Consider the following 21374-nt stretch of genomic DNA (forward strand, 5'->3'; position numbering starts at 1 on the left):
TTGATGTAACATTTTCCTGAGCTTCCTTTTAACAGATAAAGTTAATTCAGCACCTTTTTGTGGGCAGATTGCATTCTCCCCTGTCAGAGTTGCCGTTGCTTTTGTTTTGTTTCACATTTGAATAATACATTTGATTACCATGGCAAATGTTGCAGCGTATGCACGCCTGACTGTAGTGCCTAATTAACTGATGATAACAAGGCAGGATTGCCCTCTTCTCTTTCATAAGCAATCATATACATGACAGTTCTTTTATCTTTCTTCAAAATTGACTTGCTCTCCTGACCCTTAAGCAGCTCCTGTTTTGTGTGTTTACCTCTGATGTCTTTGCAAGACTGTTAATTTTCTGTGGCATATCCTATCCAGTTGTAATTAACACATCGAACAGCAAAGAAATAGTTCTGCTTGCAGATGCCTAATGGAGGAATGCTTTCTTCCAGTAATTATACAGCTTCATTTTACTCATTTCCATTGACCTACGAGGATTTTGGGTTGGGTTTTCACTGTTTGGTTGGGTTTTTTTTTGGAGAACAACTACAGTGGTGAAGTGCTATTTAGATAGAGAAAACAAACTTAAAACATCAGTTTGTGTACAAAAAACAGTTTATGTCCACATATTAACTTAGGGGCAGTCACTTGTAGGTTTGGTAAAGGTCTGAATTCAGCAAAGTTAAACTGGAGCTAAACAGTGCTGTCATCTTGGATGTATTTAATCCTGAAGTCGAAGGCCTGTTCTTATAATTAGAAACTTCAAGAAGCACTTGACCTATTTTAAGGAAGCATTGAAGTAGCATGTACATAAAGCAAATATTTTCCACCATTGTATCTTTAAGTGAACTTAGATTTCAAATAGATGAAACCAGGATTTCTACTTACTGTTTTATAGCTAGACTGAGAATAAAGCCATAATGAATCCAAGTTCAAAGAGAGGAAGGTAGAAGAGGAAAGGTTGGCAGTTACAGCAATAAAAACAGGGGCAAAAAGAACAGCTTTTCTGAAGGACTCAGGCTGGAATAATAATGATAGAATTGTCTAAATCGATATATCTCTTGTCAGCCTCACGTCTGATGTTTGAATCAGTCAGGCCTTTTCTGCAAGAGCTTTCCTCAGGAATATTGAATTATTTATTATTTGTATCTTTCTTCCTTCCCTTTCTGATGATTTTTTTCTTTTTTTTCTTTTTTTCCTAACTTAGTAAAATTTGTTTTTTATGCTGCCAGGTTCAATGTTGTCTGCTGTTTGATAAATAGCAGTAATTGGGTGTATAGCAGAAGTCATGTAAAAATGTATGACTTCAATTACATCTGGAACAATTTTTTCTTTATATTGATCTTTTTTTTTTTTTTTTTTTTTTTGCTGTATAAGATCTGCTCTTCATAGCCTCCAGTGCTGAGTTTTTAAAGAATTACTCTATGTCCATATGTTGGCATGCACTTTTGAACCCATGCATATTTTTTTAAAAAATGGAGTGCTGTCTCGAATCAGTTCTGCCTGAGCAGGAAGTGAAAAATTAGACTCATTCAAATAGTGAAATATTCATATTGTATTCTAGTCAGATGAAGAATTGCATTACTTTAAAATTACAATGCCTACTTACAGTCCCTGTTTCTCGTGTCTGAGATAATGAAATGAGGGTTCTGGCCAATTAATGAAAACATCATTTATTAGCAATTATAATCCAGATAAAATGAAAATATGTGTTTTGAAAGTCATGTGGTTAAGTGCTCTCATTCAAATCTTCAGTTGTACACCATAGTGTTTAGCTTTGTAAATATTATCAAAGGTGCCAATGCTGTGACGTTTAAAATTGGTTTTCTTCTTTATGTCAGGGCATGAGGTGATAAATAACTTGATCCAAATGTTTGATGCTGATTTATGGTAAAATGGGTGAGTGCATTTTTTTTGAAATGTCTTCATAGGTCGGAATAAACATGGGCTGAATTTCCCGTTTGGTCTGGCCTTGTGGTTTGCCCTGGCATGGGGTGATGGACTGGGTAGAAACTGAGGTCTGAATTCAGGCTGGAGCAGAGTTCAAGGCTGTCAGCACTGGGATTTTGCATAGGATACTGCTGTATTCTCTTACCCATGTTGGTTTTCATTGTGTGCATTTTTGAGGGAAATGCAGTGGAGTATTGCCTTGTCCTTATTAAATACATTTTCTGTTCATTATATAAGTCTTTGCTTTGCGTGCTTCATGCTTCAAACTCTTCTAAAGTGAGATTCAAAGTAAGAGGTTATATAAACAGTCATATTTATGCCATCCAGCGGTGGATCAAAGGGAATATTTCTCACAATTGTGGTTAATTTATGTCATTTGAAAATGTAATTACCTCATGATTACTGCCTGCTTTATGCAGCCCCAGTCTGGGTTTTTCAAAGCACTCGTGGTCTAGGCTGGTAGTGGACAGGAGTGCTAAACAGGCTGTAACCTAAACCCTGCATCTCTTGCTCTGCTCTGTGTCCTGCTGTCATTACAGGCAGAGGATAGCTGAGAGCAGAGATTGCAGATTTTGCTTCAGGAGCTGTGATAATTCAGTGAATTCTCCTGTTTCGAGTAGAGCTAATTCTCAGGCTGTTAATACGTGGCTCTTTTAGAATGTATCTATTAGCAGAGAAATATCTCCTGGGTCTCCAGAGTAGTTTGTTTAGGAAGCCCTAACTTTAAAATAACCTTTTAGGAGCAGCTGTGTAATGCAATTTATTTTAAAAGTGCCAATAAATGCTTGAATCATTATGTAGATGATCAGATGAAGCTGAGGTTAAATAGATAAAAAGAAGTTGGGTGGTGTTTTTACCCCAAGTCTTGTTTAAGCCTCACTAGTCTGTTTTTTCCTGTAGCAGTTTGACAAAATTGCCTTTCCTACCAGCAGCCTGTTAGGTGCTGTGCACAGAAACAAAACCCTATTGTTTTAGATTTTCTTTCATATCATGTAGGTGTCTATGCCATACCACCCACACAGGAAAGCAAGTGAGCTGTGAAATATATTCATTGTTAGAGTACAGGGGAAATGGAGGCAAGCAATCGGCAGTAATAATGTACGACAGCAAGGGGAGGCTGCCAACATTACCTGCATTATTTCGGTTGCCTTTTTCATTATAGGTTCGGGAAATAGGCAGCAATTCGATTATGGCATGATTTGGGATGGAATTGCTTGCCGTTCACTGACCCTGTCACAAGGGGATCAAATGAGAAGTCAGCTCAAATAAAGTTTATAGTGTATTAACTGGACCAAGCATTGCCTAGCCTGGGAGCATGATTTTTCATCTTCCAGGGTTTTGTAACTGCTTCTCAGATATATTTGTACCTTAAGGCGAGGGGGGAGGGGGAGAGGGGAGGGAAAAAAAAGGAAAAAAGAAGGATTGGCTGAGATGTATAGGAATGAGCTCGTTGGCCAATAGTGAACATTCCCCTCCCCTCCCATGTGCAAATCTCAGCTCCTCTCTAGCTTGTGAGAAGCAGCATGATTAATAACACTGAGGGAACCTGCCTGTTGGATTATTAATTTTCCATCCTTTTTCCCTTCCCTTACACATACCCCTGACGCTTTTCCTTTTTTTAAAGAAAGCTTTTCTTTTTCTCCCCCCCCCTTTTTCTTTTCTTTCTTTTTTTTTTCCCTTTTTCCTTTTTTTTTTTTTTTTTTTTTTTCCTTCCCATGGAGCTAACCAGTAGCCACTAATATTCTCGTGGCTACCCAACCCTGCAAGGGCTTACTTCACAGTGGGGTGAGTTTGTATATTAAAACAGGGGATTCTGCAAAGAAGCAGCAACAGACAGGAAAAAAACAAAAAAAAAAAAAAAGGAAAACCATCCCTGAGATGCTTGATTACAGTACAGTTGCCTTTAGCTACTACTGCTAAAACTAGAGTTAATGCTGACCTAGAAGGCAAGAAATGTTTTGCAGTGTCTGCCTGTTAGTTTAGAGAGCACTGCACTGCATGGGCAGACAAACATTGCCTCTCCTTATTCCAGCTCATTAAAACTGGCCCTTTAGAAACCTTGCTTGCGTAGAGAGGGTGCAAGTGGAGAGAAAATGGGGGTTAATGGTAGATAATTGGACAAACTGCGGGGTTTTGTTGGTGATGCTCGTGGGGTTTTTATGCCTTTTTTTTTTTTTTTTTTTAAAGAAGGCTTTTTTTTTTTTTTTTTTTTTCTTTTTAAGAAGGCTCTTCCAAGACTCGTAGCGCACAGAAGGTTCGGTGCGCGGTGCCAAGTAGCGGGCGGTTTCCGCGCTGTGCCGCGGAGCGCTCCCGCCGCGCGGGCAGCGCCGAGCGCCCCACGGGCGGGGCGGCCCGGGGCCCCCGCGGGTCCCGCCCGTCATTCGCTGACCAGGTCATGTGTCCAGTCCCTGTAAACGGGGTGGGGGATGGAACAGCTCCATTTGAGCGCTGCTGGCTGGGCTTGATGAGTTTTGCGAAGTTGCTGTGTTGTAATACTGTGCCATGTGTTTCGTTCTTTCAAATTCGAATAGCAGCGTGAAGACATTTTGCTTTTGTTAATTCACAGTGAAATATCACAAATTTCTTGTATAGCAGCACATGACAAAATATCCAGAACTTCACAATTAAAGTGTTGGTAAACTAGCACCAAATAATTTTATAAATATGTATGTGCACGTAGAACTGGCAGTTCTGTTTGGCAAAGGAGCAGACAGTGCTTCAAGAAAACACTCTTCGTGGTTTTTGCTGAAGGTAGGATGGGCTGCTGTACTTTTTAACCTATTCCATACTTCTCAAGTGATAAGGAAAGAAAAATAATATAGCTATATAGCTATTTTGGAGTTATATAGCATGCATTGCAACTGGTTTTAATTAAAACTTCTATTAAAAAAAAATAAAATGCGTATTTATAGTTTCTCTCGTGTTTTAAAAGCACTGATGCAAGAAAGACAAAAGATTTCTTACCTAATGCCAGCACAGCCAGCATACATACAGGCATTAAGCACATTCTATGATAGAATTATATCTCCTGTTGGAAGGGTACCATAAGAAACAATGAATCCAAATCCCATCTAAATATTGAAAATCCATCTATGTCATGTCTTCTAGCATTTAGCTGAAAGGAATTATTTTATAAACTTAAGGCATTCTTTTTCTTGGCAGTTTTTTACAAGTGTATGCTGTAAGGGAGCTGGTATAACAGTCTCAGTATTCAGTGTATGTTGGTGTTCTTTCAATAATATTGCTCATAATTCTGCATAGTGCACAGGTTGTCATTGTTAATTTTCAGTTACTCTTTATTGGGAATTCTTACCTTTCTGTGGAAGGGCCCTAGAAGGTAGTTTATAATGTTATTATGCTGTTTCCAGTTCAAGTTTGAGATGCATGGAAGACTTCGGGGCAGAGCTTTTTTGTTTGGCTTATTTATTTATTTTCATTTCCTCTGAGATTATTAGTGCATTAGTAGAAGGAATTGTCATTGACTGATTGCTGTGCCCTAATTGTGTTTTATCCCTTTGCTCTATATTAATGTTTGTTGCAGCAAGTCTTGATGTGCATGAACACTTTGGCTTACAGTGCAACAAAAGCACTGCAACTGCTGTGGCTTGTTCTTAGCAGAGAATCAATAACAAGACATTTTATTTCTCAAGAACTGTTTTTGCTCTTACTATAACTGCTCCTTTCTGTGGCTGAAACACATTTAAACCTGAACACAAAAACTGTGTTTGTGAGTCAGGTCTCATTGTGACATTTGCATGTGCTATACATTTCCATCTACTCTCAGTGAGCAATAGCCTGATGTGCCTGGATCAAGTTATGCCTTTCTTTGGACAATGTCTTATGTTGTACTTCTTTTGCAGCATGGTTAAATATTCATTTATTTTGTCCTTTTTGATGCTGAGGGATTTGGTCATGTAAAACAATAGCAGGAAAAGTAATTTTTGATTGAGCAGTCGAGCCCATCACTTTGCAACTCAGACTACAAAGGGAGAATAAACTTTGTAATCTCTAAAATGGTAGCATTTATTGGGCATGTTGATTTTTAGAGCCCTACAATTATAGATCTGTCAGGTGTTACAAAGCTAGTGCTTGTGTTTTTTATTGAACTTTATAATCTAATGGAGGGTTATGATACATAAAAAAATTGAAGTCAATATCAATAAGATTGTCTCCAAATTAAATAGTAGGTGTTTGCGTTGTTCATTTTATTTGTATTTTTTACTACAAGTAAAAATAGCTGGGAATAAAAAAATCGACAGGGAATAACTGGGTAGGAACTGCTGGAAAATACGTTCTGGTTAGAATCTCCTCCACTGTTCATGGGTGGAACAGTATTGCAATAGTACGGCATTTTCTTCTCATTGTTGCTGACAGATTTGTTCTAATGCTGCCTCCAAACCATACAAGCCTCAGCTTATCTCAGCTTGCAGTCACAATGTTGACACACATACATCATAATCTCAGTCATCTGAAGATGTACAGTGTAGGTGAAGGCAAATTCGGTATTTTTGCAGCCATCATTTATTTTATTATCTCTATCCTTAACTGTTCTATCTGTGGTAATCATACCTTTTGTGGTCCAAAGCGATTCCTTATCTCTGTAGGTCGGTGCTTATGAAGTGTCCAGGCTTCTAAAGACTACTGTTAGTAATTCCTGAAGCTCTTAGAGAAGTGATTAGGGAGTCATGATTGCTCACAAATTGAGTCTTTTTTCTGCTTGACACTGATCCTGTGATAGTCTCCCCACTTAATCCTCAGCAGCAATTTGCCTATAGTTGCAGCTAACAGGAGGTGATTAGAGGGGAGTTGCCCACTGCCTTTTTACTTCTGTTGTAGTGGCACGTCAGACAGAGGCTACTGAATCAAAGCTGTTTTCCTATTAACTCAACACCTCCTAACGCATTAGAGCCGCTTTTATCTAATCGCAGTGTGCAGCTTCCAGCGCTATTTTAATGTGACTTGGGATTCCTTTTAAAACACCACAACGAGCATTTTTAATATTGGAGAACAAAAAAAAAACAAAAAGCAGAATATCTAAAGATGAAAGCAAAATAGTGACACTAACAGGTCTCATCTTTTATCAGCAGATGCATGTAACCCCGATTAAAATTACAGACAATTGTCGCCCTGCATCAATGGACAAGCAGACTCCACTTTCTCTAAACATTACTTTAATTGCAAGCCTGCTGACAGGTAACTGATGTCATACTTTTGAAGTGATAATGGCATGCATTTGCAAGTGAGAACAGCATCAGTGAAATGGAGAGTTAACTTTTCCAAGTAGTATTTACAAGAAGGAGAATATAAAAGGCCTCAGTGAAAGTTTCTAAATATTTACTGCTCATTATTTTGACCCACTTCTAAAATACATCAAGGATTAGATTCGGGTGAATTATTTTCTTGGTATGATACAAAATCTTCCCCCTGAACCCTAAATTCTCTGCTTTTATAAATTTTGTTTTATACTTTGCTGCTTTATTGACAGAGCTGTTAATTATTTTAAATTGTTCTAAAGACACTCTGGGAATGGATTTAAAAAGAATTCTGCAGTGGTATACAATGTGAGAAATGTCCAACTGCTCTGATTTAAGGTTCCTTATCTCCTTTCTATTCTTGAGGTTTACTTTGCTGATGACAAAGGTGTGTTTCAGGAATACCTTGGTGAATATATTTTACTTACAAGCTTTAGAGCATGTAATATGTGCAAGTTATTTTAGCATGTGTTAACAATTGGAAATGGACTGCTAAAATATAGGAAAACACACACTGATTGTGTGTGGGCTCAGGCTCAGCCAGCTCATCGCACTGAGAGCCACAGACACCTCAGAAATGTCACCTGTAATGACTATAATGATCTAATTTGATCCTGCAGGACAAAAACAAACAAAACTGGACAAAGTTTTCTGCTTTCAGGCTGCTGAGAGATAATTTCCTATGCAGTGCACGTTTGTATAGATAAATAAATGCATCTATCCTGGAGTTGTAAAATGTGTCCATTTCTGAATATGCCACAGGTCTGTCATGTATGTTGAAATGACTTGGGACACATTTTCTGCCGAAACAATAAACATTGCTTTGCTCTGTGGGTTTGTTTTTTTTTTTTTTTTTTTTTCCTTTGGTGGTGTTTGTTTGCTTAGGTTTTGGATTTTTTAAGAGAAATACAAAGTATGGGAAAATCCTGGTGCCAGGGTTATGTGCCTGTTTTCATTTGGCTGGCCAAAGCAGACAGGGCAGGAACAAAGCCTGAACCAGGTCGCTCCAGAATTCCTGCTCCTTATTTTTCCTTTTATATATTACTGTTGTCCTGCTGGAGCTGTCAACTACATTGTAAAACTTTTCCATTATGAGGTGTGCTAGTCCAAAAATTCCCACCTTGTGTTAAATCATTTGGAACTGGGCTAGATCCATGAGGGAATCCTGGATGTAACTGAATTCTCTTACAGAACCCATTTTGCAGGAAACATTTTGTTGAGGAACCCTGTTATTCTTTGGTTGTTACATTTTGTCTTCAATTGTACATTGTGTTCCTCATTTTTAATATGGCTGCAAAAATGTATCCCACAAATTTTTATAAGGGAGCCAAGTAATAACATCTATCATTTGTCTTCTCTTGGAAATGGAAGACATGAATAGACTGTTTTGTCTTGTAAACTCATTTGCAATTTTTCTTTATGTGGCAAATACTGCACATTAAAATATCACAAATTCTATTATATAGAAGCTAATGAGCTTTTTGGTATTATAAAACCATAAGCAAAACAGTAATAATAATAATAATAAAGGCCTCACAAAACTATTTCTGGATTGGGTTTCATGCTTTTTGAAGGTACTGGATGCAGAACCATAGAAAATAGATGTAGCCTCTTTGGCTACACATTGCTGAGAACTGGCAGGGCATGTCTGTAAGACTGCTGAATGTCCAGGTCTTTAAAGCCAATTTTGTTTATTTAAGTAGTTAGTGTGCTTTAGTTGTGCGGTGAAATAATGCCGAATCATTTATTTTTACACTGAAAAATAACCTTTGTTTCCTGTTGTTCTGTGCCATTTTTGTAGAAAATGGAGACTCTCTGATTTTTCTGAAGTGTTGTGGAAGTAGCTGGAATTTTAGATTTGCACAGTTATGCAGGCAAAAACTATTTTAGGTCATTAGCTAGTAACTGTGATAGGGGAAAGCATTATTTTTGTATTTTTAAAACTTAAATATTTATCTAAAAGGTAGATTTCTATGTCTTATCAACAGACTTTGTAACTTTGTTCAACTTCTTTTCTTTCCATCTTTTCTTTTTTTAGAAGGCTTGGGGTAATGGGCAGTTGTGGCAGAGAAGTAGAACAGTGTTTAATTGGTGATTGCAGGCTAGAAATTTGCAAAGTATGCACAGATATGGAAGGGTACAGAATTGCTGCCCTGAAGGAGCCAGACTGTTAATGATGGGTAAAGGTGAAAAAAAATAGTATGAGATGGATGAAATCTGAATGGGTTCAGATTTCATTATATTAACAGCTTCCAGTTTTCCCAAATATTAATTATAAAATTGGCCATTGCAGGATTTTGTTCTTTCATCCTCAAAGTCCTACCTTGAGTCCTACAAATGCCCTGCTCCCTCTAATGCAGCACAGGTTTTCTCCTGGGGGAATGCTGTGGGTATCCCACATTCTGGCTGGGCTGGAAGTGGTTTATACTTCAGGGAAATGCTCAGGACACGAAGTGGGGCTGCCAGGATGAAAACTGTGTGCACAGCCTCCTGTGCCCAGGCTCTGGAAGGAAAACCCAGGTGTGTCCAGGGACAAGGAGTGCAGGGCTCCCAGGACTATCTGCCCTGTGCCCACAGCCCAGCCCAGCTCTGTTCCAGTCCCAGCCCCCCTGAGCTGTGGCATTGGTGTGCAGGACTTTTTCCTGCTCTTGCAGGGAATCCTGTTAGCACACTGATGTTCTGCTGCCTTCAAAGTGCACTTCCTTGCCTCACAATGGCTGGTTAAATACCATGGGGATGTCCTGCTTTCAGAGTCTGTGGTTTCAGAAAAAAAAAAAGGGAAAACTGGTAAATGGGAGGGGGTTAGGAGAGGTCTGCTTTGGCAATTTCTGCAGCAATAAATTTGGTTTGGTCTCTAAGAGTAAAATTGAATTGTATTGTAGCAAAATACGGAGTGTAATACAGACATGGAACATCAAACAGTGACCTTTGGTGTTACTTGTGTTCTTTTCTCCTTTGGAGGCCAGGCTTTAGTGTATCTAAGGAGACCTGGTTGGCAAGTGGTTTTAGAGTTTCATTTCTGAGAAAAGGCTTTTTAAAATTGCAGTGCAATGGGCAGTGCTGTTATTGGGGCCCAGGCTGGGCTGCAGTGAAGCCAGGCCTGTAATGTTCATGCTAGGACAGTTTTAGGGCTGGGGAGGCAGGGCAGGCTCCACTGATTCTACAAGTGATATGACTGAGCAACTAAGGCTGGTATTTTGACTGCTCTTGTGGTACTTTTATAATAAACTCCTAGAGAACTTCCACTTTTTTTTTAAGCATGTATTAAAAATTAAAAGCCCAAAGCACTTCTGGCACTTTTGCTATCTGCACTCTCCAGAGGACAACCAGTAAAGGGCTGATAGAATCTTCTTCTTTTGTACCTCCCATTACTCTCCTGGCTGTTTCTGCTGGAGAGTGGAAAAATGTGGCTCCATCCTCACCCACATCCCGGGAGAAATAAGGGTACTCTGCAAGGAATGGGGCACTCCTGCCCTTCCTTGTGCCTGTGTGTTTGTGCAGCTGCTCGCTGAGCCAGTCAGGAAGCTCATCTGGGTGCAGCTGACCAATTTGCTGCAGGTTAATTTGGCCAGAGTCAAACCCCCAGCCTTGTTCAGCCCTGTTCCTGTGCAGGTTTGGGGGGTCCCTGTGAAAGAGGCCAGTGGGGCAAGGAGCAGCTTGCAGGACTGGCACCACTTTGGGGAACAGCCCCTCCTGCAAGCTCGTCACTGAGTCATGGCAATATTAGAGAAAGGAAAGGAGGAAAAGAAGTAAAAAAAAAAAAAAGGAACTATATTCAAATCAGGACAACTCAGAGCTGCATTTGGAACTTTGCATGTCCTGTATAGGACATTGGGAGTCCTTTCTTAATTAAACAGCAAATATGTGTTTGGACAGTGGCTGATGCTATGGAAATGGAATCTCAACCTTGAAGATTTCTTATCCAGCTATTAGCAGAAGAATTGTTTATAGTAGAATGCATTACAACTTTCTTTTTAAATGTCTGAAGTTGTGTTTCTTTGTTGTGTTTTCTTTTTCCCCAATAACATTAAAGTTTACCCTTTTTTCCTTTTTTTTCTTTTTTTCCGTTTGAACATGTCAGGATGCAGAATTTGGTACATTTCTTAATTCTTTCTTTTTGTTCCTGAAATGACGTATGGTTAGCTTACAGAAGTTGGTATATACAAAAACAAAACAAAATCCTGTGTAAGCAAGAAATATTGATAGTCTAAGGCAGAAGTTATTCTGATGATTGTTTGACTCCAAAACATTATTCAGGTTCATTAAAAACTTCTACAGAGTGTCATGGATATTTTTCATATTTGAATTTTATGGTATGGCTTAAAAACTGCATAGAATTTATGGCCTTTTTTTAAAATGGGGAATAGTTCTTTGGTGTAAAATTCTAGCAACTCCATTGCCAATATTTGAGAGCATTTATTTTGTTCTTGGGTCAATGATTCTTCTTCAGGAGCACAGAACAAGTAATAAGTAGATGAGAGATAATGTGCCTTTTGCTGAGATTTTGTCTCAATCCTCTGCAGAGAGATGTTGATGTAGGCTATAAGATGGATCTGTCCTACATCTGGATTTTTTTTTTTTCTTTCAAAATCCGTAACTGTTTATCAGCTTCAGCCCCTCTGCTCCTTGCAAAGTTATTTCTGTAAAAGCATCTGAATATATGTAAGATGCAGAGTTCACTAATAACAAACTTGTCCTGTCTGACAATCCAGTTTTACCTTTTCTCTGATGGGCAGACACATGGCATGTTGGCTCTTTAGTGTTTTAGAGAGAGGGGGAAAAACATATATTTACTAAAATAAAAAGTACCAAACAAACTCTATTGTTAAGGAGGGATTACTTTAGGAAGAACTGGTTTAAAAACCCAAAAAGTTGGTACAGTCAGCATGGGTCTGCTAATAATTCTATTCCCAGACACATCAAGACCTCAATTTCCTCACAGCAGTGAATCTATTTCCTCACAGCAATAGAAGACACCAGATTGTACTGGGATAGCCAAGTGGAAGATAATCACCTCTGAAAATGCTTTTCTTGTCTTTAATACATTGGAAAAGTGACTTGGTTTCACTGATTCTAATATTATGTATGCTTCTTTCTGTAGAGCAGCAAAAGGTTTTGGGTTGCTCCCATTTGCATCAGTTTTGATCCTTTCCTGAGATTTTTTATGGTCATTATCTAGATTGTGGTAACTTTTAGAGATTCAAGCGTGAAAGCTACAGGCAAAAATTATTCTGCCTTATCTTTTGAGGGTTAACTAAAGATGGCAGGACTTTGAGGGCGTAATTTGGACAACTGTAAGATTGATAGAGTTTTTGCTTCTTTGATGAGTTTGATAGCAGTGTCTTGAATAATTAGCCCCATGAGAAATGTGTTGGTGTAAACCAAAATAAATTTGGTTTGCAAACAGACCCCATACAGTCTTCGCAGAACTGGTGTAAAACGAGCCCAATGGAGGATATTTCAAGTAAAGGAGTAATCATGTTTATAATTTTCTGTTCCTCAATGTTTCCACCCTGGACCTACAGGATTATCAATGTAATGTGCAAGTGTTAAAATGGGCAATGAAGTGAAGATGTGCAGTTCAGAAGAAAAAAAAAAAAGAAACAACAAACCAAGCTCTTTTATTGGATCTATGCAGTGTGTTAGGGAGAGGCTCTTGGCTGTCTGCCATCCCCACTGCTCTGATACCTGGCTGACAGTCTGGAACAGAGAGACTCCCAGGGGGCTGTGGGGGAACACCCACAGGAGGCTGTGTGGCTCAGGAGTGAGTGTACCTGGAGCACAAACAGCTCATTCCTTGCTGTGCTGGAACCACCACTGTCTGCTAGTTCTAAATCACAAACCCAGGATCCACTGCAGAGACACAACAACGGAGCCCTCTGCTCCAGCTGCTTCTCTGGGTGCTTTTCTTCAGCTTCTTCCAACATTCCAAAACTCAGATTAAAACAAGAAGGGTTACTGAATGTACTTACTCATCTTGGGACATCTGCAAACTGAACAGAGTAGGAGGCTAGAAAGTTTTCTTTTTGAGGAATATCATATAGTTTTGCTTTCTTTCTAGTTTCTTTGCCAATTTTACAAAGTCTCGTTATGGATGAAAAAGATGAGGAACTAGCACATAAAGCCAAGAATTTATTATTAATGTAATTGAGATCTGAAGCCTTGTCAAAGAGTTATTAATAGTACAGTTTTAATTTTTACAAAAAGGATAACAAGCTATTATGGAACAAGTCTCCAGAATAATAAAGCAGTCAAAATTGATGCCTGAGTAATTGATGCCCTCCATTCTAGCAAATGGGGACATATAAATGCTTTTTGTTGACACCTCACAGGATTGTGTCAGCAAGTCTAAATTTTTCGGAGAAATGAAAGGAACTTGGAGACATTGTTGTCACAGCACTATGCAAGATTCTGTGAGAGTGCTACCTGTTATTTCATAGAGAGGTCATGCTGTAAATGCCTTCTGGAACTCAGTTCTGCCTGGTGTTCTTTTACCCTACAGCAATTTAATTCGACCACTCTCAGTATTGAAAGTGATGTGTGGATATTTTTAAGCGTATTTGTCTCCAATGTGGAAACTTCAGCGTTGACTTTTCCTTCAGCTTTGACTCCTACAGTATCTTTTCTATAACTAAAAAAATCATACCAACTTTCAGTCCTTTAATCCCCTTTTTGTTTTTCTCATTGTATCACAATATTATTGTTGATTCTTTCTGCACGGAGATAGGAAGTTTGCAGTGTTCAGAGTTGTCTGTTGCATAAAGTCGTGGCAGAAATAATCTGTATTATCACATGCCTTATTTATATTTCATCAAAACTGCTTTTTCTGGGCTCAGCTTTGACTGTAAATGAAGAGGTCTTTCCTGTTCTAGGGAAGCATTACTTAGGAATGTGTAGAATTTGGAATGGACTTATGCTATGTGTTCTGTGACTCCTCTGCCTTGATTTCTGTTGTTCCCAGCATTTGGGTTGCAGTTAGTTTCCATTAAACAGCCAGAAGTGTCTGTGAGTTGATGCAAGAAAAGCAAAACTACATTATCTCAGCCATTCATTATGGGGATGATAGGAAGGCAAGTAAATACTAAAAGTAATAGGTAGCCATGGAGTCTGGTTTGTCAAAGGAGATGTATAATTTGCTTTGTGTGGGAGTGTTAGAATTTTTCAAGTTCATGGGTTTGGAAAGCACCTCAACACAGACTATCCAGAAGTTTAATTATCTTATTCTTTTAGGTTAAATTACTAAACAGCTTCTTCAAAGATGCTGTTCTGTGTTTGAATAAATATAATATGCAAAAATGTGAAAATTGCTGCTGGTATGATACCCAAGTGGGATACGGTGGCTTTATGGTGTCATATTTTGAGATGTTACTTAAAGACACACAAAAGGACACTGTCACTGTGTTATTAATGTTGAAAATTGTTGATGCTGTGTGAAGTGTGTTTTTTCTAATTAGAGGAAAGCTGTAGAGTACCATTTCCATAATCAACATGGGAACAGAAACTTAGCAAAATTTCATGTATTTGCAGTGAAACTGCTCTTCAGCAACATAAAAATGGCTTTTATAACATAAAGGCTGTAATTAGAAAAAGTCAAATCAGTTGGAAACGATTAAAGCCAGAACAGGCTAAGCTGCCTTCTAAATATTTGTCTGGAGATTAGCCCCACTCTTACAGCCCCTGAGAAGCATCTTTGATTTACTTATAATGCTTGACGTGGCAAAGATAATCCTGCAGAAGGCAAATGAACGCAAATTTAGATGTGCTGTTTGGCTCTCTTTGTTGATTTGACAGGAGGCAGCATATTGGAAGTGATGTTGGAGAAATGAGTATGGGGTCACATTAGACAAATTGCTTAACACCCTCCCACCTCCCCCCTCCCTGATGAGCATCATTTTAAATTCTTTAAAAAACCTCCTCATTCTTTGAAGCTTTTAGGATGCACTTTAGAAGTCCACGTGGAATAATTTTCCGTGTGTCTGTGAGACAGTTGATGTGAGTCTCATTGTATTTAAAATTACAGTCCTGAGATGGAACTTTCTGCTTGTTGCTTGTCTGACATCACCTATTAAAATGCAAGTAAAGCTTGGCAGGTATAAATTTGAAGAAGAAAAGAAATTATGTAAGAATATGTGGATTGGTAATATTAATCAGCTAGTTGTGGAGGAATGGTGGTTTACCCTATAGAAGAGTTCTGCTGGAAAAACAAACAAACCAGGCTTGGGGTGGTTGGTTCCTTACTGACACCCCTTGGTGCACTTCTGATAACCAGAAAGGAAAAGAGAGAGAGAACTACTGGGGTTGGCAAACTGGAAACATGGACTGGCCATTGCATTGGTTTGCAGATTGAATGGCGTGAGCAGAAATGAACACTTATAAAAGCCAGCCTCTCTTTTGGGATGATGATGAACCTCCATATTACTGTTAACCCTTGACTGCACCAGGTATAACAGCACAAAATGGTGATAATTGTCAGGCATGTAAAGCTGAAGGATTTGGTGTGAATTTGGAATTCAGCAGAAGTCAGTTTCTTGGTGTAGATCAAGTTTATACTTCGTGTAGTTTTCCTTTCGTTTATAATCTCCACAGCATCCCAAACTTTTTGTTTAGCTGGTGAAAATATAATCAGCGTAATATATTCTCTTACTGAATTTTAAAGAAGACCATTAAAACTCCTTTAACGTGCTAAAATAAGCTTCAGAGAGGGTTTCCATTTCATCTTTACTGAGCCGAGGCTGTAGCACTCTTTCCCTTTGCGCCACAGTGAGAGGCTGTCAATAATTCAATAGCCATGGCCTTGATGGGCCAAGGCCTAACTTAGACTTTAAACAGAGCCAAGCAGCTTGTCAAAGTGTGATGTGCTGTCAATGCCTGACTGATCTATACTGCATGAATTCTCCCTCAGCTCTTGATGTATCCCTGGGAATAAAAAGAAAGCAATTTTAGAAGTAGACCTAGTGTGAAACACCTGTTTGTTTGGAATTTTTAATGAGGCAAAGTTGTGTTAGTAATGAAGCTCAATGAAGTCATTGCATTTTTGCTTAGAGGACCCACACTAAATTCATCTCTAATGGCATTGGTGTATTTTGACTTCTGTCAGGAAAAGAAGTCACAGTATTTGCAAATAAGTTAGTGCCTTAGAGCAAGTTCATTTGGAGCAAGACTTAATAACTAATGACAAGTAATCCAAATGCTTAATCCAAATTACCTATTTGCATCTTTCAGTTTTATTGATATTATGCTGTTAACACTCAGTATTGCAGTAATGAAAACTTACCAGAGCTATTTGTTTTCAGATTTTCCCCCACACAGTAAGTGACATATATGATGCATTCACATCCTTTCTAAGTGCTCTACACTAAAGTTGCTCATATTTTATGGTTTACTTGGAAGCTGAGAAATCACCTGTTTTTCTAAGAAAATAGTTTAGAAAAAAAGTAGAGCTAATGTGGCAATGAGCCGTATTCCACTCCTCTCACACTTTATAGTTAAATTTAAAAGCAGATTTGTATCTAAGGTGGCTTTGAAAAGCTGTTAGAAAGATTAAAGTTTTAGAATATTTGTCTAGGAATCAAAAAGCTAGTGTTATTCAATGTATATTTATTTATATTTCAAAGCATTTGAATTTCAGTTGTGTTGCTAAGCTGCTTTTTTGATAAATTTTATTGGTTTTTAAAGGACAAAAGTAACATTGTTATTCTCACTCTAAATGCATTTGTATTGCCATTGTTTTCTTTACAAATTCATGTCTTATGAAGTTTCCATATCTGCAGAAGGTTTTATGAGACATGTAGGTTCGCAGCTTTCAGGTATTTTTTTAATGGAGACACAAGAGAATAATAGAAGAAGAAGCATGGCCCTTTTAATGTTTTCAGAATGCTGGAAACTTGCATAGTGGATTAGATAAAGTGGGCTGGGTTTTTTTGGTAAAGCTTGTTTAATTTTAATTTTAAATTGCTTGCTCTGTAAGTTCTCATTTTTCAAAAAAGTTGATTTCATTACTTGGGTTGCATTAATGTTACAGCTTTCATCCTGTGCACAGTGAAGCAGAGGAAACTGTACAAAACATGGTTAATAATGTTTCTGACTAAGACTTTATTTTAATGTGTGGGTGCCTCTTACTCAAGCAAGTAAATGAATTGAAACCCCCACTGCAGACTGTCGAATGGAGAGACAGCCGCTTTTTCTCTAAAAAAACAATAAAAAATGGGAACTGTGCTTTCCTGTTTTCTAAGCTGCTCCTTCAACTACCCATGAAATGGTCCCACTCCCTTTTGGTGCAAGGTGAGGCTGATTTGTTTAACTCAGAGCTGAGAATTGTGTGCAAGGCTGTTGATCTGTGCCAGCGATTGTGTTGATGCTGGCTAAGTGATGCTGTGTCTTGAGCAGCCAGGCAAGGGCCTTTGCATGAAACAAACTTCACACCCCATCAGTTTACCTGCTTGTCTTGAGGTGCTGTGTGCTCATGGCATTGACAATGTGCAGAGTAATTATATCTGAGCAATAGTTTTCATGGCAATAATATTTTTGTTGGGAAAAATGGTGCATGTCAGATTTTATAGTCTTTGACAGTTTTGGCCTGTGATCTTCCAAATAATTTATTCTTCCACATTAAGTAAATACTTTTGACTCAGCTGCATAGTCGGACAGAAGTAAGGAAAGCAAAATAATCAATTTTTTTTTTATTTTGACTTTGAAAAATGCTGCAGGCCTTGATGATGTGTTGCCTTGGGTGATGGGCTGAAGACTGTCAATGAGATTGTTACACACCATGATAAGCTGAGCACAGAATGAACTTGGCAAGAATGAGAAAGTATCCTGTTTGTAGCGCTCTATATAAAATGCAGGCAAGGTGAAAATACATTATTGAATATTAGCTCGCTTGCAAAAATGTAAATTAAATCCATTCATCTGGGATTGCAGTGGAATGAGGGGTTGCTTCTCTTGGACTGTTGGTTACATTCTTGTTTTTTCTGCACAACTGGGCAAGTAGAATTTGGTTGGTTTTCAAAGCTGATCTCTGGAGTTGTCGGAACACACTTGCCATGCTGGCAGCTCTTTGCTCCCCCAAATTCAGTCAGACACTCCTCAGAAGCCTGAGGTGTTATCTGGGTGTGTGTCTGTGTCTGAACAGCTCTGCCATGCACATGGCAGCAACTTTTGCTAGAATTGAGCTCTTGTAAGACCATTTTTAGTAAATGACATTCGAGGCTGGATCTCCATGAGTTTTTTCCTTTTCCTGGTGCACAAATTGGCCTGTGCAGGACTCTCCAGCTCTTGTCATCACAGGTCTCGAGGAGTGGAAATCCATCCTGGCAGACCTTTGCAGTTCTCTTTGTACGTGACAGAAGTAAGGAAGCTCTGCAATCACCCTAGGATCACCAGTCTTCAGATCTGTGGATAACCATGATTTGCAGATTCTGTTGTATTTGAAACTGGGCTATTTATTACCATACCTAAATTTAGACCTTTAATTCAGAAAATATTAGCAAGGTTCCCCAGCTGGTGCTCACGGCAAAAGTAACTTTTGCAAATGACAGAAAAGGTAAACAACCTCCAACCCCCTGACTTTATCTAAACAATATTTATTATTAAGGAGAAAGGAAATATTTTCTCAGTTTTTTCTTTTTTTTTTTTCCCTCCCCTTTTTTCCCATTAAAAAAAATATTTTTGCCTCTTTTAGCTACTAAAATGTACTAAAACCACCAAATGAAATATCAAATGCACTCATGTGACTGAATCCTAGGGCATGTGTATCTGCTACTGTTAGCTCTGCACATCTTGATTTCTCTTTGGATTTTAGTGTGTGTTTGATAGTTACTCACAGTTCCTTTTGCTAGTGTACTCAGAAGAGAATCCTCTGGGCTTCCTGATGCCGCCTTTCCATACAGAACCATCTAAGCCCTACAAATGAACAGAACTCTCTTAGCTTTGGAGTACAGAAGGAGCTGCATTTGGTGTAGCATGAGCTTGGAAACAGCCTTGCTTATCATTAGAAGCTCTGTATCTGAGAAGCACAAGGAGCTGCAATGGCTAGGTGAAAGTGAATAAAAATGAAGAGACTTGCAAACTGCTTTTGCTCCAGGGCTGGTTTTAATGAGCTTGTCCCTAATGAGTTGTCCCTGCAACTAGCTTCAGGCCTAAACAGATGAGGCAGGGGTTCTGCTAAATTTTTGATGGGATTTGCACTGGTTTTATGAGAAAGCAAGCAGTAGAGAGTGCAAAGTTGTGTCATGAATCTTTTACGAGAGTGGATTGTTGTCCGTCTTGTCAATAGGGATTGTAGGACTTGATTGCTAATAGAAGACATGCCACATGCTGGTTGTACTGACAAACTTGGATAAATGAGGAAGTGTGCATGGCCAGGGGAGGTTTGGTTTGTCAGGAGCAGGACCTGATGGCCAGTAGGTGATGCTTTCTCCAGGTCCCTCTCAGCTGCTGTTACTGGTCAGTGAAGGGCGGTGGCTGCAGGCAGGTGTGGTCACTCCCAGAGCCTGCGCTGGGCACAGGCGGTCAGGCCTGCAGGGACCACCTTGTGTTTGTGCTGATGCACGGATGGGTTGAAAACCTCATTCAGCATTTGATGTTTCTGTGTTCTGAGGCTTGTCTTGGTGGTCTGAACGTGGATTTCTCATTGTGTTCTTTTAGCAGTTTGTTGGCTCTGAAACTAAAATAAAATTTTTTTTTCTCTCCAATTTGAGAGGTTCTTTTTGATGTTTCCATTATATCTATTATTACTATTAAAAAACTATACAAAAAAGTATTTCTTAGGTTTGACTTATCCAACAAGATTGGCCCAGCAGCTTAGGTGGTTAGAAAAATGTGGTTTCATCTCCTTTATTGAATTTCACATCAGCTTTTAACACTCAGGCTACAGTGTGAAAGTTTAACTGCTTGAAAGTATTGTATCCACTGTATAAGTATTATTTGGCAAGTGTATGAAAAACATAACTTCTTGGAAAGGTGATGTTTCTAAGATGAATTAACATTTTACATTGTTCCTCAAGTGCAATTTGACTCCTTGTCTTTTTTATAATTTTCTTTTAAATTATATGGTGGAAGGAAGATAAATACATATTGTTGGGGTTTTGCAAAGTTAAACTAAAGAGTACTTTAGTGGGAATTAAAATTAAAAGAATTAACTAAGATATAATTCTTTTAAAATTATGTTGCTCCATAAAGTCGAGCAACTGATTAACAATTGCATTACCATTTCCTCATTTTTTATAAGTATAAATAGCAGAAATTCATTCATCAGGTAATTCAAAGATTATCCTGTTTAATATAATATTCATGTCTCCATGGTATTTAATTGAAATGCAAAGTCATGGTAAATGAAGGCAAGACTTACTGTGTCATGTACAACATTTTCTTTTCCCGTGTTTTAATTTCATCCTCTCTTTTTTCGCCTGCTGCTAAATCTTATTTCTCCCATGCATACATTGTTTTTGTTTCCTTTTTTCCTAATCTAATTCTTACTTATTTCTTTTTCTAATACTTGGTTTTTAAAAGGTAAATAGGATGAGGAAATAATATGTTCACATGAACAAAAACTGCAGAGAATTACTAAAATGGCTTGTTAAAGTAGTGGGGAGAATCTCAGAACGTGGTAACACAAATGTGTGCGGTATTACAGAAGAGAAAATGAGACTATATACTTGCAAAGCCTGTTCTTAACCAAAACCAACTTGAATAGATGTAGGTATTGTGTAGATAATGTGTCAATGTAGGTAAAGTGACCTCCTTACAAGACATCTGCTGTGGCTTCAATTAGAAATGGCAGATCTGTGAATCAAATGAGATGATGAGCATCTGAATCAAAATTTCAAATGATTTCATTCCAGTTTTAGCAATGTTTTGCATTTTCTTTGTGTAATACCAGAGCAGCCCAGAATTTTTCACATCAAGGTTCTAGTGAACTTTGTTTCATGAACTACGTATAAAGAGTAGCAATATTTCACTCTAGGGTTTCAGTAAATGGTGTATAACTTCTGTTCTCACTCTTGCATTTTAGAGCTAAGTCATGGTAGAGTTCCAAACCTATTTTTTCCACTTTTATAATAGGTCATATCATACTGCTTAACTGTTCTTCCTCAGATATCCTGAGTACTTTGCAAGTCTTCAACTTATTTTATCACAGCTCTTCCCTCCTTACCTCCTGCTGTGTCTGCATTTGTTTTTCTTACA

The 21374-nt window shown here is 38.3% G+C and overlaps 1 protein-coding gene across 19 annotated transcripts in view; it reads left to right on the forward strand.

The window, feature by feature from the left end:
- RBFOX1 (RNA binding fox-1 homolog 1) overlaps positions 1 to 21374 on the forward strand; it is a 1013650-nt gene that overhangs the window by 828338 nt on the left and 163938 nt on the right. The window contains exon 1 of one of the 19 annotated variants that reach the window (XM_053957202.1): positions 3698 to 3723. The exons of the other annotated variants lie outside the window; for them this stretch is intronic. The gene's annotated coding sequence lies outside the window, so the exon portion shown is untranslated. Of the gene's footprint in view, positions 1 to 3697; positions 3724 to 21374 lie in introns of those variants that run through there. 19 annotated transcript variants of the gene reach the window in all.

The sequence above is a fragment of the Vidua chalybeata genome, chromosome 16 (genome assembly GCF_026979565.1).
Source record: "Vidua chalybeata isolate OUT-0048 chromosome 16, bVidCha1 merged haplotype, whole genome shotgun sequence".
NCBI classification, from domain to species: domain Eukaryota; kingdom Metazoa; phylum Chordata; class Aves; order Passeriformes; family Viduidae; genus Vidua; species Vidua chalybeata.